The sequence below is a fragment of the Apium graveolens genome, chromosome 6 (genome assembly GCF_009905375.1).
Source record: "Apium graveolens cultivar Ventura chromosome 6, ASM990537v1, whole genome shotgun sequence".
NCBI classification, from domain to species: Eukaryota; Viridiplantae; Streptophyta; class Magnoliopsida; order Apiales; family Apiaceae; genus Apium; species Apium graveolens.
In genome coordinates, this window is record NC_133652.1 from 188,895,888 (window position 1) to 188,914,826 (window position 18,939).

Here is an 18,939-nt window from a genome sequence, read left to right on the forward strand (position 1 = left end):
GAATACGAGCTGCTGTCTTTTCTCCACCATAATGTCCTCCATAAGCCGTTGAGTGGCAATCTCGCAAGATCCCCCCCCCCCGTTTCGCTGTAAGGAATACATCTCCTGATGATTTGGTCAGCTCCTTGTCGAAAAAGAAACGGCTCATCCCACATATACCACTTCACTTCATGCAGAAACTTCTTCCTTTGAGCATACGACAAGTCGGAAGGCATGATATTACTCACAAGGTAGTTCACAATGTCTGCAAACCACAGTTCCTCCTCTTACACTCCAAACAGCTGCTTATCGGGAAAAGACTTATTTATTAATCTCTTATCCAGTGAAGTTGCACTTGGATCCTCTAAACGAGAGAGATGATCAGCGACTTGATTCTCAATACTTTTTCTGTCTTTGATCTCTAACTCAAATTCCTGAAGCAAAAGAACCCATCTGATCAATCCAGGCTTCGAGTCCTTCTTCGAGACGAGATATCAAATTGCAGCATGATCAGTGAAAACCGTCACCTTTATCCCAAGTAAATAAGATCGAAATTTCTCAAAACCATAGACAATAGCCAAAAGTTCTTTCTCCGTAGTAGTGTAGTTTATTTGAGCACCATTCAGGGTCTTACTAGCACAGTAGACCACATGAAATATGTTATTCTTTCTTTGCCCAAGAACTGCTCCAATTGCATAATCACTTGCATCACACATCATTTTAAATGGTTCACTCCAATCAGTGCAGTTATGATAGGTGCCGTAATCAAACTCTTCTTTAGCGTCTCAAACGTAGCAAGGCACTCGTTATCAAACTTGAAAGGAACATCTTTCTCTAGCAAATTGCACAACAGCTTCGAAATCCTAGAGAAGTCCTCGATGAAACGTCTATAGAAACCCACATGACCAAGAAAACTGCGAATTCACTTGACAGAAATTGGTGGAGGAAGTTTCTCGATAACCTCCACATTGGCTTTGTCCACCTCAAGACCCCTACTAGAAACCTTATGACCAAGAATGATGCCTTGGCGCACCATAAAATGACATTTCTCCCAATTGAGAGCCATATTGGTCTCAATGCACCTTTTGAGAACGTCGCCTAGATTCTGCAAGTACTCATCAAATGAATCGCACATAGAAATCGTCAATGAACACCTCCACATTCTGACCAATCATATAAGAGAAGATAGCCATCAGGCATATCTGAAATGTGGTCGGTGCTCCATATAACCCAAAAGAAACCCTTCGAAAGGCGAAAGTACCAAATGGACAAGTGAAAGTAGTCTTCTCTTGATCTTCTGAAGCAATGCAAATTTGATTATAGCCCAAGTAGCCATCCAGAAGACAGTAGTACTCATGCCCAGCCAATCTGTCAAGCATCTGATCAATAAATGGCAGAGGGAAGTGATCTTTCTTGTGGCCTTGTTTAGCTTCCTGTAATCCATGCAAACTCTCTATCCCGTGACTATTCGAGTAGGAATGAGCTCATTCTTCTCATTAGCAATGACTGTGATACCTCCTTTCTTTGGTACACACTGGATTGGACTCGCCCAAGAACTGTCAGAAATGGGATAGATGATCCCTGCATCCAGCCACTTAAGAATTTCCTTCTTCACGACTTCTTTCATGGTAGGATTTAGCCTTTGTTGTTGCTCAACAGTAGGCTTTCTACCTTCCTCTAGCAAAATTTTATGCATGCAATAAGAAGGGTTGATTCCATTGATATCTGCTATCATCCATCCAATTACCGATTTGAATTCTCTAAGAATTCTCAAGATTTTCTCCTCATCGCTACCTGAAAGGTCAGATGCAATAATAATAGGTAAAGTAGAAGCATCACCTAAAAACACATACCTCAAATGTCCAGGTAAAGGCTTAAGCTCAAGAATAGGAGCTTCCTCAATAGATGGGTTGAGGCGCTTTGGAGAACTTTTCAGCTCCTCCAACCCAAGATATTCAAAAGGCATTTCCATCTTTCGCTTCCAGGGAGAAGCATTCAGATATTGCAAGTGCTCATCACCTTCGTCATCTTCACTATCAGAATTCTCCAACATGGCATTTTTCTAAGGCATCAGACCTTAGCAATTGATCAAGTTCTGAGGTAACCACAGAATTAACCAACTCCACCTTTAAGCACTCCTCATTTTTCGTAGGGAACTTCATCGTATTGAATACATTAAAAGTGACATCCTGATCCAACACTCGCATGGTGAGCTCACCCTTCTGCACATCTATTAAGGTTGGGCCAGTAGCCAAGAAAACTCTTCACAAGATTATGGGAATCTTCTTATCCTCCTCAAAATCAAGAATTACAAAATTAGAAAGGAAGATGAGTTTATCCACCTTGATCAAAACATCCTCAACAATGCCTCGTGGATAAGTAATAGAACAATCGGCCAACTGCAAAGTCATATAAGTAGGCTCTGGATCAGGTAATCCAACTTCTTGATGATTGACGAAGGCATCAGATTGATGCTAGCTCCCCAGTCACATAAGTATTTGTCAAAAGGCACATTTCCAATAGTGCATGGAATAGTGAAGCTTCCGGGATCTTTAAGCTTCAGAGGCAACTTCTGTTGTAGCACAACATGGCATTCCTCCGTGAGAGCAACTGTCTCTAAGTCATCGAGCTTCACTTTCCGAGAGAGAATACCTTTCATAAACCTCGCATAGCTAGGCATCTGTTCAAGAGCTTCAGTGAAAGGTATGTTGATATGAACTTTCTTGAACACCTCCAAAAACTTCTCAAACTGCTTATCCGACTTTTTCTTTTGCAGCCTCTTAGGAAAAGGAGGTGGAGGATAGATCTGTTTCTCCCCTGTATTACCCTCAGGAGGAGTGTGTTCCACAGTAGTCTTCCTTGGTTCCACCTCTACTTCCTTCTACACATCTTCTTCAACCAAAACTTCAGATTCTGGAACTGGAGACTTTTCCGGCTCTTCGTCTTGCTGAATTTGGGGGCTTGCAACATTTCCAGACCTTAAGGTGATGGCGTTCACCTGTTCTTCAACTTCCCTCTTGCCTGAATTGGCTTCTATATCACTGGGAAGCATTCCTGGTGGCCGATTCAATAAGGCATTAGCAATTTGCCCTATTTGGTTCTCCTGAGTCTTGATAGAAATAGCCTGGCTTTGGCATAAAAGAGCCTGGTTTTTGCACATAAGACGCAACTCCTCCAATTAAGATTTTTCATTCGAAGATACACCTGCATCATGATTTTGTTGGATTTTAAACGCAGCGGGGCATGGCAAAACACTTTTACACATACAAAATCCAAATAAAAGCATATAAATCGTGAATAAAAATTCGAGGGATCGAATCTAACCTTTTAAAATAATTCGGAGACAACGATCAGAGATCCTTAGCAGTTGCTCCTCAAGTGTGAAGCACTCTACCGGTATCCACCAAGAAAACGATATTAAGGAGGAGGAAGGAGGTGGAGAGCATTGGGTTTTCCAAACTTTTTGGGTTTTCGGGTTCGATGCGGGTTCAAATAAAATAGGGTCTATAATAGTGTATTTATAGGCAAAATTTTCAGCTGAAATTTTCCCATAAATATCGTGAGGGATACTTCTCAGCATGTCGCGACTATCCGGATAATATGAATTCACTGCTTAGAATACCAAGAACCTATTCAGTGAATAGTTACCGTACAATAAACTCCTTCTACCCTACAATGTCCTGATTAAATACAAGGCATGGATCTCGTGTCAAGCCTATCTAATTCAATCACTTGCTTACCATTTACTATGCGTAGTTCTATGCAAATTAGAAACTCCTTTCTAATTTCATTCACTCTGGCCAGAGATTCCTGAACTAGCATAAGTGGATCAGCCTTGAACATTCGCTTCCTTCACTGGAAGGGGTAGATCCTTTATTGATCATACACTATCTTCGTGTACAAATTCCTATACCCAGAAGAGCCCTAATAATTGTCCCTGGAGACTAAGAACTAAACCAAAGCATAGTTCAGTGTACACAAGATGACTATGATGACCTCAAGTCTAAGGATACTTGTACAACTATCACTAGGTGAACAACTGCTGACACGTGAGTGAACTCCATCAGTTGTTCAGCTGGGCGAGTCATGTTCAGTGAACTTATTCTATAATAAGCACCTACATACTAGCTATAGTGTCACCACACAAATGTCTATGAGAACAGACATCCTTCATAATGAAGCAAGCATAGTATGTACCGATCTTTGCGGATTATTAATTACCAGTTAGTAATCCTATGATCAGGAACTATTTAAGTTTAGAGTTATCACCTTTTAGGTCTCACTATTATGATCTCATCATAATCCATAAAAAGCTTTACTCTAAACTATGGTATATCTTATTTAAACACTTAAATAGATAAAGCCCATAATAAAAACAAAACAAGTATTTTATTAATATCAATGAAATCAAAACAGATTACACAGGAAGTTATTCTTAAATCCTAATACATGATTGGACTTAGGACATATTCCTTTCAATCTCCCACTTGTACTAAAGCCAATCACTCTGGTATCTAATACCCATCTCATCTTTATGACGATCAAAGTGACTTTCAAAAAGTAGCTTTGTGAGTGGGTCTGCTATGTTGTTATATGTGTCAACTCTATTTCAATACAATATAAGAAATGTTACCGCGCTCCCACTAACCCTTTTGTAGACGCATGGTTCATCTTCGTTTTTGATAAAATCAAACTCTTTGATTGTCTCATCAAAACAAATGTTCCATCTTTCGAGAAGCCTGCTTTAAACCACATATGGTTCGCAGCAGCTTACACACTAGGTTTTCATTTCTCTTGGAAAGAAAACCATCTGCCTAATTGCTAGATCTCATAGTCGTAGTAAGCAGCATTCACAAGCAAAATCCGAACCGATTTTAACAGGGCTACAGGTAAAAGGTTTCATCAAAGTCAATCCATTGCCTTTGTTTGAATCCTTTTGCCAAAAGTCTGGCCTTAAAGGTCTCCACCTGGCCATCTGCTCTAATCATTCTTACGTATACCGTATACATAGATTCCATTCCGGATTTCATGGCACTATGCCATTTCTCTAAGTCAACACTACTCATAGCCTCATTATAGGTCACAGGGTCATCATCATCAATGATCGACAACTCATTGTCATTCTCAATGACAAGGCCATAATACCTCTCAGGTTGGTGAGACACTCTCCCTGATCTATGAATGGGTTGTTCCACAAAAGGTTGTTCAGTCAGAACAGGTGTTTCCACTTGAACCGTAGTAGTTTGTGCCTCTTGAACTTCATCAAGTTCAATTTTGCTCCCACTGTTTCCTTCAAGGATAAACTCCTTTTCCAAGAAGGTAGCATGTCTGGAGACAAACACCTGATGATCGGTGCAAAAGTAATACCCTAAAGTCTCTTTAGGATATCCCACAAAACTACATTTTACGGATCGATATTCCAGCTTATCTGGGTCAACTTACTTGACATAAGCTGGACATCCCCAAATCTTAACGTGTTTAAGACTCGGTTTCCTTTCTTTCCATATCTCATACGAAGTTTGAGGAACAGATTTGGAAGGCACCTTATTCAGTAAATATGCTGAGGTTTCCAATGCATAACCCCATAGGAATACTGGAAGATTTGCATAGCTTATCATGGACCGAACTATGTCTAACAAAGTTCGATTTCTCCTTTCAGATACCAATCTGGAGGAGTCCACTGGGAGACTATACCATTTACTTTGAGATAATCTAGAAACACTCCATTAAAGTATTCACCACCTCGATCTGATCAAAGAGTTGTAATATTATGTTTGGTTGTTTCTCCACTTCATACTTATACTCTTTGAACTTTTCAAAGGCCTCAGACTTGTGTTTCATCAAACACATATCCGAATCCAGATCTATCATCTATGAAAGTAATGAAGTATGAAAATCCACCCATGGCTTGCGTAGACATTGGTCCACATACATCTGTGTGTACCAATCCTAGCAAATTTGCAGTCCTCTCTCCATGTTTACTAAATAGAGACTGCAGTACCACTATGAAGTGAGATTTTCATCATCCCTTTTCTTTTATTAGTTTGTTCAATCTGAAGTAAATTATGTCACATTTATACAGACCATTATTTAAAGTACCACATCCATAAAGAATATTATCTCTAAGAATAGAACATTCATTATTCTCAATAATAAATGAAAATCCAGCCAAGTCTAACATGGGAATAATATTCCTCACAATCGAGGGAATAAAATAACAATTATTTAAAACAATAGTCTTGCCCGTAGGCATATGTAAATGAAATGATTCTACATCTTCAGCAGCAACTCTTGCTCCATTTCCATCAATAGAATCACCTCCTCTTCCTCAAGAGTCCTACTTCTCCTTGGTCCCTGCAACAAATTGCAAATTTGAGAACCAGAGGCGGTATCTAATACCCAAGTAGAAATTTGATTTAATGACATATTCACTTCAATCATGAACATACCTGAATCAGAAGCGGTAGTCTCACTACCCTTCTTCTTCTTCAATTCTGCAAGGTAAACCTTGCAGTTCATCTTCCAGTGCCCCACCTTGTTACAGTGAAAGAAAACAACTTTGCTCTTGGGGTCTTCAGCTTTTGGTGGAACCGGCTTTTCTTCACCTACTTTCTTCTTCTTGGAAGAGTTCCTCTTCCTTTTCTTAGGATTGGAACCTTCACCAATTAGAAGAACAGAACTCTTCTTAGGGGGGAAATTCGATTCCGCAGTCTTCAACATGTTGTGGAGTTCAGGAAGGCTGACATCCAACTTATTCATGTGAAAGTTCACAACAAACTGCGAGAACGAACTCGGAAGTGATTGCAAGACCAAGTCTTGGCTCAGCTCCCCATCCATGGCAAAACCAAGTTGTCCAAGATGTTCAATCAAATTGATCATCTTAAGTACATGGTCATTCACAGATGATCCCTCAGACATCCTACAACCGAACAACTCCTTCGATATCTCATATCGAGCTGTCCTCCCTGCCACATCATACAACTCTTGTAGATGCATGAGGATAGTGTGAGCATCCATATGCTCATGTTGCTTCTATAGCTCAATGTTCATGGAAGCTAGCATGATGTATTGAGCAACATTTGCATCATCTATCCACTTACGATACACAACATGTTCATCATTATGTGCATCACTAGCAGGTTCAGTAGGCTTAGGTGAGTCAATCACGTATTCCAGCTTTTCAATCCTGAGAACAATTCTCAAGTTTCGAAGCCAGTCAGCATAATTAGGACCAGTCAATTTGTGAGCATCTAGTATGCTCCTGAGTGATAGTGCAGAAGACATAACGTACAAAGTAAATCTGTAAATGATAAACACATAACAACGCTTAGCAAATATTCGATTTCATTTCATAATACTATATGAATCGGGTCTTTATTCATAAGTGGCTCTCACTAGTTTTCCTAATTTATTCAACCCCCTACGTGAAAAATTAAGCATTCATAATGCAAGTGGAAATAGGGATCCTACATTCCATTACACAACCCCGGTTGTGGCACGAAACACCATGTAATGTTCAATAGGCAGACAACTCTTGTCAATTACATCTCATGTTATTCCCTAATCAAACTTTAGCCTCTTGAATAATTGAGTCTTGGCTGTAGCACGACAAACTCAATATTCTAAGTCAAGTCTAACCCAACATTCCGTACAGTTGAATCAGTCCCCAAAGGCCCACGGCTGTAGCACGTACCGACCTTTAGATTCTTATTCAATATACACATCTCTATGTAATAGACAAGTATTTCTTATTTCGAAATTAAAGCCCTCGGCTGTAGCACGAACCGACAATGATTCAAAAATAAGAACTACTTTTCTATCATGTTGGAAGGCTATGACCGACACAAGCCCGTTGTGTCATTGGCCAATTACTAGATATTATTTAATTTTAGAGGGATTATATTATGTTACAATCATAATCATATTATAAAGAAATTCTTCCTTTTAAATTAAATATTTCAAATCAATAATCAATAATCAGATGATTCCCAGATCGGGTGGAGCATTGTCAAGAGGCGTCACTTAATAACCCTTTCTTACAGATAGAAATCTGTTGTTGACGAAATCTGTTGTTGACAGAGTCATCCTTTCTCTCATATCGAAAATTCATATTCAATTACGTGTTTCACAAACACAAGAATCTCATGATTGTATTCATAATATTGTTATTAAGGTTATGAAATAATTTCACTATACTGGGTTGTCTAACAAACGCCTTATGTTTATTTAAGTTCACCTAAATCTATCATCGCATGATAAACTAAACATATATCACATATATAAACATGAATAAACATCAAGGTAGGCATGTTATATCATCTAGCACATTAGTCTAAGCATTATACATCTCTATGTATCACATGAAGCATTTAAAAGCAATTAAAACAGTCAAAAACATCTTTAAAACACTTCATGGAAATATAAACAGTTCAAAACTTTTATATAAACTAAAATTGATCACTCCATTAGATCCGTCTCGGAAAAATGAATCCAACGGTATATTGCACGCCCAAAACGGAGTTACGAAACTCCCAGAAAATCAATTTAAAATCAACAGACGGGCTGTAACGCATTAAAGGAACGCGTTACAGGCCCTGTAACGCATTCCGGTGATGCGTTACACCCCTTTTAAGCCATTAAAGGGTGTAACGCATTCCGTGAATGCGTCACAGGTGTGTAACGCATTCCCAGAATGCGTGAGACCCCTATTATTTTTTATTTTATTTTATTTTTGTTTTTCTGTAGCAGCCGCCGTTTTCCTCGGTTGATGTGCTGCCGTACTCTTCTTTGCTTCCGTGCCATCAGACAGACAAGACAGCAGTAGTACATATGCAGATGTACAGATATATACTTTATATACAAACTAACAATTTATATATATATATATATGATTATTTAATTATGAATTTAATTGCAAGAACTTCAAAAATTCATAATAAAAAATCTATACATCCTAAAATTATAAAAAAAATACCCAGACGATCTACAACACTTGTAGAACCCAGATCAACACTCAAAATTATTCTGAGAAACGATTTCTCATCAGACAAAATTAATTGATGATATAACTTGTAAGAATCATAATTAATTCATACAAGCACATAAAATTCTGAAATTTTTACCACAGATCTATATGCATACAACCTATGCTCTGATACCATTGTTGGATTTTAAACACAGCGAGGCATGGCAAAACACTTTTACACATACAAAATCCAAATAAAAGCATATAAATCGCGAATAAAAATTCGAGGGATCGAATCTAACCTTTTAAAATAATTCGGAGACAACGATCAGAGATCCTTAGCAGTTGCTCCTCAAGTGTGAAGCACTCTACCGGTATCCACCAAGAAAACGATGTTAAGGAGGAGGAAGGAGGTGGAGAGAATTGGGTTTTCCAAACTTTTTGGGTTTTCGGGTTCGATGTGGGTTCAAATAAAATAGGGTCTATAATAGTGTATTTATAGGCAAAATTTTCAGCTGAAATTTTCCCATAAATATTATTATTATTATCCCATTTATTATTCTCATTAATAATTAAAACACCTTTTAATCATTAATCCTTTTTCTAAACACTTTAGAAATAATTCTCTCTCTTGATTTAATTTCCAAAAATTAAATCCTTTAATTAATAATATTAAGAACTTTTCTTAATTAATTTATAATCAATTAAATCTCATTTAATCAATTATTAAATTTACCAATTAATTATTTATTTCATAAATAAATAATTATTAGCCATTATTAATTAATTCCTCCACCATTAAATCATTCTCTTTTTATGGTGTGACCCTGTAGGTTCAATATTAAGCCGGTAGTAGAAATAAATAATAATAAAACTATTTTAGCATTATTTATATAAATTCTCTAATTTATTAAATATGATTAATTAATTAATCACATTTATTCTACATCGTGAGGGATACTTCTCAGCATATCGCGACTATCCGGATAATATGAATTCACTGCTTAGAATACCAAGAACCTATTCAGTGAATAGTTACCATACAATAAACTCCTTCTACCCTACAATGTCCCGATTAAATACAAGGCATGGATCTCGTGTCAAGCCTATCTAATTCAATCACTTGCTTACCATTTACTATGCGTAGTTCTATGCAAATTAGAAACTCCTTTCTAATTTCATTCACTTTGGCCAGAGATTCCTGAACTAGCATAAGTGGATCACCCTTGAACATTCGCTTCCTTCACTGGAAGGGGTAGATCCTTTATTGATCATACACTATCTTCGTGTACAAATTCCTATACCCAGAAGAGCCCTAATAATTGTCCCTGGAGACTAAGAACTAAACCCAAGCATAATTCAGTGTACACAAGATGACTATGATGACCTCAAGTCTAAGGATACTTGTACAACTATCACTAGGTGAACAACTGCTGACACGTGAGTGAACTCCATCAGTTGTTCAGCTGGGCGAGTCATGTTCAGTGAACTTATTCTATAATAAGCACCTACATACTAGCTATAGTGTCACCACACAAATGTCTATGAGAACAGACATCCTTCATAATGAAGCAAGCATAGTATGTACCAATCTTTGCGGATTATTAATTACCAGTTAGTAATCCTATGATCAGGAACTATTTAAGTTTAGAGTTATCACCTTTTAGGTCTCACTATTATGATCTCATCATAATCCATAAAAAGCTTTACTCTAAACTATGGTATATCTTATTTAAACACTTAAATAGATAAAGCCCGTAATAAAAACAAAACAATTCTTTTATTAATATCAATGAAATCAAAACAGATTACACAGGAAGTTAAACCTAAATCCTAATACATGATTGGACTTAGGACATATTCCTTTCAGATTTTGTTGTTGAATTTGGAGTTGTTGTTTTGGTACAATTTGTTGCTGAAACCCAGGAGGGTTGAATAGATTATTTCCAAACTGTTGGAATGGCTGTTGCATCGCATTCTGATTGTTGCTCCAGCTGAAGTTAGGATGATTCCAGTTGTCAGGATGAAAAGTGTCTGGAACTGGTTACTGCGATCTCTGAAAGTTGCTCACAAAATGAGCTGATTCACTAGATATAGCGCATTGCTCTGTCACATGTGGGCCTGCACACAGCTCACAAACACTAATTATCTGTTTAACACCATAGTTAGACAGAGAATCGATCTTCATAGACAACGCCTTTAGTTGAGCAGTGATAGTCGTAGTTGTATCCACCTCAAGAACTCCTGCTACCTTGTTCTGTGGCAATCTCTGGGTTGGGTACTGATATTCATTAGCAGCTATCAGTTCAATTAGATCATAAGCTTCCTCATAGCTTTTGTCTGTAATGCTCCACCTGATGCTGCATCGAGCATGGGTCTGGACTATGTTCCTAACCCATTGTAAAAACAATTGATGATCATCCAATCAGGCATTCCATGATGAGGACACTTCCTAAGCATCTCCTTGTAGCGCTCCCAAGCTTCATATAAAGATTCTCCTGATTGCTGCGCAAATTGAGTAAGAGCATTCCTGATTGCAGCTGTCTTCTCCATAGGGAAGAATTTAGTAAGAAACTTTTGAGCAAGATCTTCCCAAGTAGTAATCGAACAAGCTGGTAGAGAGTGTAACCAGCTCTTAGCCTTGTCCCTCAGAGAGAATGGGAACAGTCTCAGCTTCACAGCATCTTCAGAAATACCGTTGAACTTGAAGGTGTCGCAGATCTCAATAAAGTCCCTAATGTGCATATTGGGATCTTCAGTTGGAGAACCCCCAAACTGGACTGAATTATGCCAGGCTTGATCTCAAAGGTATTAGCTGTGATAGTTGGCCGGACAATGCTAGATTGAATGTCATTGATCTTGGGTTGAGAAAAATCCATCAAGGCTTTTGTTCATGCTGCTGGATCTCCCATTGTAATGAGTACCTGAAACACAAACAAATAAACCGTGAAAGTAAAAGAATCCGAGTCAGTGAACTTTAACGACCACTGATGACAAGCACATAAACTAAAAATTAACACCGAGTCCCGGCAGCGGCGCCAAAAACTTGTTAGGGCGAAAAAACGTGCTAATAATTCACGCAAGTATACGCGTTCGCAAGTAATATAGAATAATTTCTAGTTCGTTCCCACAGAGACTCAGACTAATTATGTTCAATTAACACTTACTCACCAATGTATGATTACTTCTAAATATCAAGACAATAACACTTAAATTGATTAACTAATTATTAACTACAATTAACTACGAGAATTAAAACACTTAATTGACACTTAAATTATCAATATTAATTACATATGAGATCATAACTTCATTACTACTTCATTCAATAGTCATTGTTATTACCCTTAGCATGTACGGCAATGATATTAATCGAACAACACGAACTGATAAAAGCCAACTTTCATTGTACTAATACCATTCTACCAAACATCCACAATTAAGATAGAAGTTGAATAGGCATCAATTATTTTGAGACCCTATATGTCTACAAAATTTGACAACATAACGATTTAAGCACAAATTATTCTTTTATGATTACCTAGGGCAAGTAAAACGGTTAGAGTTACCCAGTAATCATGCATACACATACATGAACCTATGCTAGCATGGTAAGTTCTAAACCTCAAGATCCACCGTCGCTTCACAAGAGATTAACAGCCTATCTTATATGTTCGCGACGTACATAAGATGAATAAATACAACCAATACTAGGATATCAATCAATCAACACACACCAAGATATCAAAACAATTAACTATTAAAATCCATAAGTAAATCCGCTAGAACCCCATTATAACGATTAGCCCATAATCGAACTCGTCGTCACCATGGGTTCCAATGAAAGCATGGAATAAAACAAGATCTTAATAAACTGAATAATAATTAAAGTACGAATAAACGAGATCTAGGTTCAACAAGAACGAAAACGAGCATCCAAAGTTATAACTAATTCAAAGAATCATAAGTTGAAAACAAGATCTTCTTTTTCGGAGTTGTTTTGTGCTTCTAGGTCTTCTCATTGGTATCTCAATCTTCCTGGATGATGAAAACCCTTTTTTTTAAGTATATATACGCCCCTAGTGGACCTGGACCCTTAAAATCGTTAAATTCCACTCAAAAAGGTCTTTTCAGCAAAATCAGCGACTAGTCGCGCCTTGGGCGTCCGCTCAGCTCTCCGGGCGGCCGCTCAGCTCTCCGGGCGGGCGCCTGGAGCCTGTCTGGAAAAATTTCTGATGAATCTTATTTTGGCCATAACTTGAGTTCTACTCGTCAGAATTAGGCGATTCACCTGCCCACGCGAAACTATTGAGATTCTCTACAACTTGAAAATGGCCTTGGCTTCCAATTCTGATCACTTTTTATCATATTTCCTTTAAAAGCTCTTTTCTTCATATAACTGATACCTGAAATGCAATAACACAAAAACACATCAAAATACCAACAACTTGAGTCCAAAACACCAATTTAAGCTTATAATAAAGCATTCCAAGTGGATATAAAATCCACTTATCACACCCCCAAACCTGAATCGATGCTTGTCCTCAAGTATAAACAGACTCAAAACTACAAAACAAACCTAATGCATGAATGTAACTACGTGAATGCAACTAAATGATAATGCAATCGATCCCCTCAGAATAACCATAACCAAATGAATAAGCCAGTGCCTCTAAGAATGCAATAACTTGAAACAGAGTTCAAATAAATCCCACAAACCAAGTCACAAACCAGAAACGTGCGTGTGTAGAATGCTTAACAGATATCTCTTGATACTAGATCAATAACCATAACTTATCTATCATCGAAACAATCAAAAGTTTATAAACAGAATAGACAATAAATGCATTATGACTCACAACACCTCCTTTCTACTAGAGTTATACAAGGATTCACACTATTATTGAACACATAACAAAGATGCTTATTTGACCGTGCAAAGAATGAGGTCCCAAAAGACTTATACAATAATACTCATGTAGCGAGCGTTAGGTTAGCGGATCCCAGACTATAAAAGCCTTAGGTCACTAGGTACAAAGTCCCCTAGAACTTAATAACTCGAGTATTAAAGAGCTCACTCTTGATCAATTATGCATAAACACATTTTTTTTTCTTTTTTTCTTTTTCTTTTTTTCTTTAATAATTTCTGAATGAGTGTGTTTCGCTCCATCTTATTCAACCCTAGACTACTCATAAAAATATGAGCCGGCTACTAGCCATTTGACGCCTAGCCTTACAACAACTAGCAACGAAATCCAAGTTTTTCTCCAGATAAAAAAAATCAGTGTTTTTACGTCATTACGAGAATATCACAAATTCTAAATATAACCAAGTGATTAAATCTCAACAACAAACAAGTATGATCATGATCTAGATCAAAAGCAACCCTATAAGAATTTGTGAAAATATTTGTTTCTGGCATGCAAATCAATTCATTAAGACTTAAACATCCCTCTATTCATCATCACCACACTCAAATCAACATCAACTTATCAAATATCATAGTTCATCTTAGTGGATCATGCTAAATATGCATGCAAATGCAACTATATGAAATCACATAAAAATAAACAAATATGTCCTAAATGAACAATCATGCAAAAATATGAATGAACTACAACTAAATATGCAATATGAATCTATATGGACATACACACACTACTAATCCCTACATTATCACCCCCAAACTTAAAATTTTCAATGTCCTCATTGAAGGTAATTATAAGGATTTCAGGCATACCTAGTCGTCGGAAAGATCACCCTCTTCGGGTGGAGGATCAGGTGGCCAATCAACCTCGCCACTAGTGTCTCGGAAAATATTACCGAAAGTGTGTGTCAAATCTTCAGCAAAATGATGGTGAATATCGTGTGTGGCCTCCATACGCCTAATTACTCACCTGTACTACTCATCACCAACACGATTCCTATCAACTACCTGTGACGCATGAGAAGAACCCTCTATAGGCACTGGAAGATCCGTCCAGCCACTCTCTACATCATCAAAAATATATCCCAACCCCTTATCATGGGGTGCACCTAAGAATGAATAACTCAAGTGATCTGGCTTTCAGTTGAGCTCAAATATGGGAGCTTCTTGAATAAATGGTTCAAAACGCTCCTGAGAAATTTTCAGCTCTTCTAACCCAAGAGAATCGAATGGTATATCCAACTTCCTCTTCCACGGAGGTGCATTCAAAACCTGCAGTTGCTCTACTTTAAAGCACTCGTCTTTAGTTGTTGGTAACTTTATTTCCTTGAACACATTAAAAGTGACCTTTTGATCGTAAACCTTCATCAAAAGCTCTCCTCTTTGCACATCGATCATAGTTCGACCTGTAGCCAAGAATGGTCTTCCCAAGATGATGGGAATCTTCTTATCTTCCTCGAAATCAAGAATTACAAAGTCAGCAGGGAAGAAGAGTTTATCCACCTTGACCAAGACATCCTCCACTATACCTCGTGGATAAGCGATGGAATGGTCAGCTAGTTGTAATGACATGTATGTTGGTTTTGGATCAGGCAGACCAAGCTTCTTGAAGATAGATAAGGGCATCAGATTGATGCTAGCTCCTAAATCACATAAACACTTGTCGAACGACAAGTTTCCGTTGGTGCAAGGAATAGTGAAGCTTCCAGGATCTTTAAGCTTCGGAGGCAACTTCTGTTGCAACACAACACTGCATTCCTCCATGAGAGCAACGGTCTCTAAGTCATCAAGCTTCACTTTCCGAGAGAGAATACCTTTCATAAACCTCGCATAGCTAGGCATCTGTTCAAGAGCTTCAGTGAAAGGTATGTTGATATGAAGTTTCTTGAACACCTCCAAAAACTTCTCAAACTGCTTATCCGGCTTTTTCTTCTGCAGCCTCTTAGGAAAAGGAGGTGGAAGATAGATTTGTTTCTCCCCGGTATTACCCTCAGGAGGAGTGTGTTCCATAGTAGTCTTTCTTGGTTCCACCTCTACTTCCTTCTACACATCTTCTTCAACCAAAACTTCAGATTCTGGAACTTGAGACTTTTCCGGCTCTTCGTCTTGCTGAATTTGGGGGTTGCAACCTTTCCGGACCTTAAGGTGATGTCAAAAAGTCAAACTAGCAAAATCATATTTTTTAAACAGATAAAAGAGATATTCCATTCTTGCAAATTATCAAAACTATATCTTTATGGAATATATCTCTAAGGCAATATGATCAAAGAAGAAACATCAAGATATGATATTTCTTAGATCTGTGTTGCAACAGGAATATGGGCAACATGCTTGAATAAAGAATATATCAGAAATATTCTTTAGAAGTCTCGTGCTATATCAAAAATATTTAAACTCTTCGCTCCAAAATATATCTCTACATATAATCAAAAGAGTTTTTATTCAAAGATTATTAATATTCATGATTGGAATATTAATATCCAGTTCTGCAACTCAATTATGTATACTTACAGTATTTTTCTCCCATTTCGTAAAATCAGCATTTCTCGGAGAAAATTATTCAAAAAATACTCAAACACCTATCACCCAAATATATCACATATATTAGAAAATATATTTTAAGTACTTATACAAGTCAAAACTTTGGTCAAAAGATCCATCTCCTTTAATTCAAGACCAAAGGTATTTTTACTCGGAAGAAAGGTTGACAGAACAGTTCTAATTTTAGATAAAATACTTCCACATGCTAGAATTACTTGAAATTTGGTATGAATCATTTAAACGGTATTTTTTAAGTATGGTAAAAATTTCGTAGCTTTCTGAGATTTTTTGTCCGGGCACAAAAATTGAGGCAGTTGGTCCCACAGTTGACCAAGTTTGACCTAGCTACCATTGACTAAAGTTGACCAAAACTTTCAGGACATCATTTTATATTATTTAAGTAATTATCATATTTTTCATGGTTTTATTTAAGAGTTTTTGGGGTGGTCATAATCAATGGTGCTTAATCCTTATTAAAGTAATTAAGGAATGATTAAAAGAAAAGGAAAATATATATTTAATATATATATATATCAGCTGAGATTTGAATGAGTACTAGCTTGTGCTTCCTTCTCACTTGCAAATAAACACAACCTACTTGCCATGTCATCAATCCATGTGATACACTCCATCCACCATTCATTCCTTCTCAAATCTTCACCATTCATTCCACCCAACTTCTCCTATAAATAAACCCCCACCCCAACCCTTTTTCTTCAAGCTAAAGAGCCAAATACTTGCTGAAATTTTTTCAAGAAGTGCCTCTCTTCATCTCTTTCAAATTCTATACACACACTTCTTCTCAAAAACCTTCTCTCTCTTCTATATACTTACATATATACAAGGTTTTTGAAACCCAAGCTTAGCTTCACCCAACCAAGATTTATCCCACCAAGTGAGCTCATCCACTACCACTTCCCGGCCACCCGAAGGGCTGCCCAAGTTCGGCCAATAGCCAAAATCCGGTCGAACCTCCGGCGAATTTTTCCGGTGAACTTTTCCAACCGTTTGTCAAAAGTGGTTAATTTTTGCTTCTTATTTGAGTTCTTTGTATTTAAGCTTTGTACTTAACTTCTCTACTTCATCTTAAGCTCTAATACAAGCTCTCTTATAAAGGAAGTTCTCAGGAAGAACTTAGATTCGAACTCGGAATTCGAATAAGTACTTGATCTTCGTAAAAAATCATTCCAACGAGAAGATCTAAAAAGAAAAGTACTTTATCTCCAAGGGGAGATTATATTTGACACAAGTACGAGTTAGCCAATTATTTCTTGCACTTTAATTGGATCTTGGCTAACATTCATTCGTGATCATAAAATAATTACGAAGTAAAAGTGTAATCTCTTCTATCATCTCTAGTGTTCCGGGGGATTATTACTTGTCTCATATAAACACTTCGTAATTTGTCAAATCTTAAAATGGATCGTACCAGTTAGACAATTACTTAACACTCTTTAACTGGATCTTATCTACCTAATAACGTACATATAAAATATTACGAAGTAAAAGTGTAATCCCTTCTATCACCTTTAGTGTTCCGGGGGATTATAGTTTGTTCCATATAAACTACTTCGTAATCATCCGTTAAAATTAAGGACGAATCAAATCCACGAGTTAGCCAATTTATTTACGCTATTTAATTGGATCTTGGCTAACACATATTGTGTTTATAAACAATTACGAGTCATATCGTATAAGCCCCTTCTAACATCTTTAGTGTTCCGTGGGGTTATACTACGATATCTATAAATACTCGTAATTACTCGTCCAAACTTCGAAAGCACAATCTTAAGCCAATTACTTGTACTTATTTAATTGGATCTTGGCTAAGACTCATAAATCTTATAAACGTGCTTGAAGTTAAAAGAGTATACTTTGACCGTATAATCGTCAATATACAAGTATACCTTAAAACCTTTAGTTAATATACTTAAAGGTAAAATTACAACTTCGAGGTTGTAATTAAAGTATTCTTCGATCCATAAATACTTAATCGAAAGAAGAAGAATACTAAAGAAGTCATAAGCCATAAGTGCTTAATATAAAAAGGGACTTCTCATATTACTCCACAACTTTATTAAATCTATAAAGGAGTAATTGTAAATATACTTGACCATCTTGTTGTATTTTAAGTCAAGTATAACTAATTAGTTTTAATATTCTTATTTGGATATTATACTACTTGTGGGCTAGTACAGTAACATACTAGTTCAAAACAAATCTTTTCCTACTTGTTTTGTTTCGTGGATTGTCTTGTTAGTTTTGTAGTGAGGTGAAGTGACGTGAGGTGATTCTCGTTCTTAGACCCAAATCCTAGACGTACTAACGGGGAGTTAGTAGACTTCACACCGTGAAGAAGAGGAAAGACCCAAGACCGGATCATTAAGATCCAAGACCGAAAAAAGCTAAAGAAACCAAGTCCACACAAAGGCTCTACAACAACTTTGAAGAAATAGCGGGGAGTTATTATCTAAGATAAGTTGTGTAGGTAATACATTTATTTTGAGGTGGTGACCCTTGTGTTACG

General features: G+C 37.1%; 1 non-coding gene across 1 annotated transcript; it reads left to right on the forward strand.

Annotated features, from left to right (window-relative positions):
• The first annotated feature begins 11,375 nt into the window (after positions 1-11,375).
• On the forward strand, positions 11,376-11,482 carry LOC141670008 (small nucleolar RNA R71). Its single transcript, XR_012554259.1, has one exon. It is a non-coding gene; the product is annotated as a small nucleolar RNA R71 (small nucleolar RNA).
• The last annotated feature ends 7,457 nt before the right edge of the window (positions 11,483-18,939 follow it).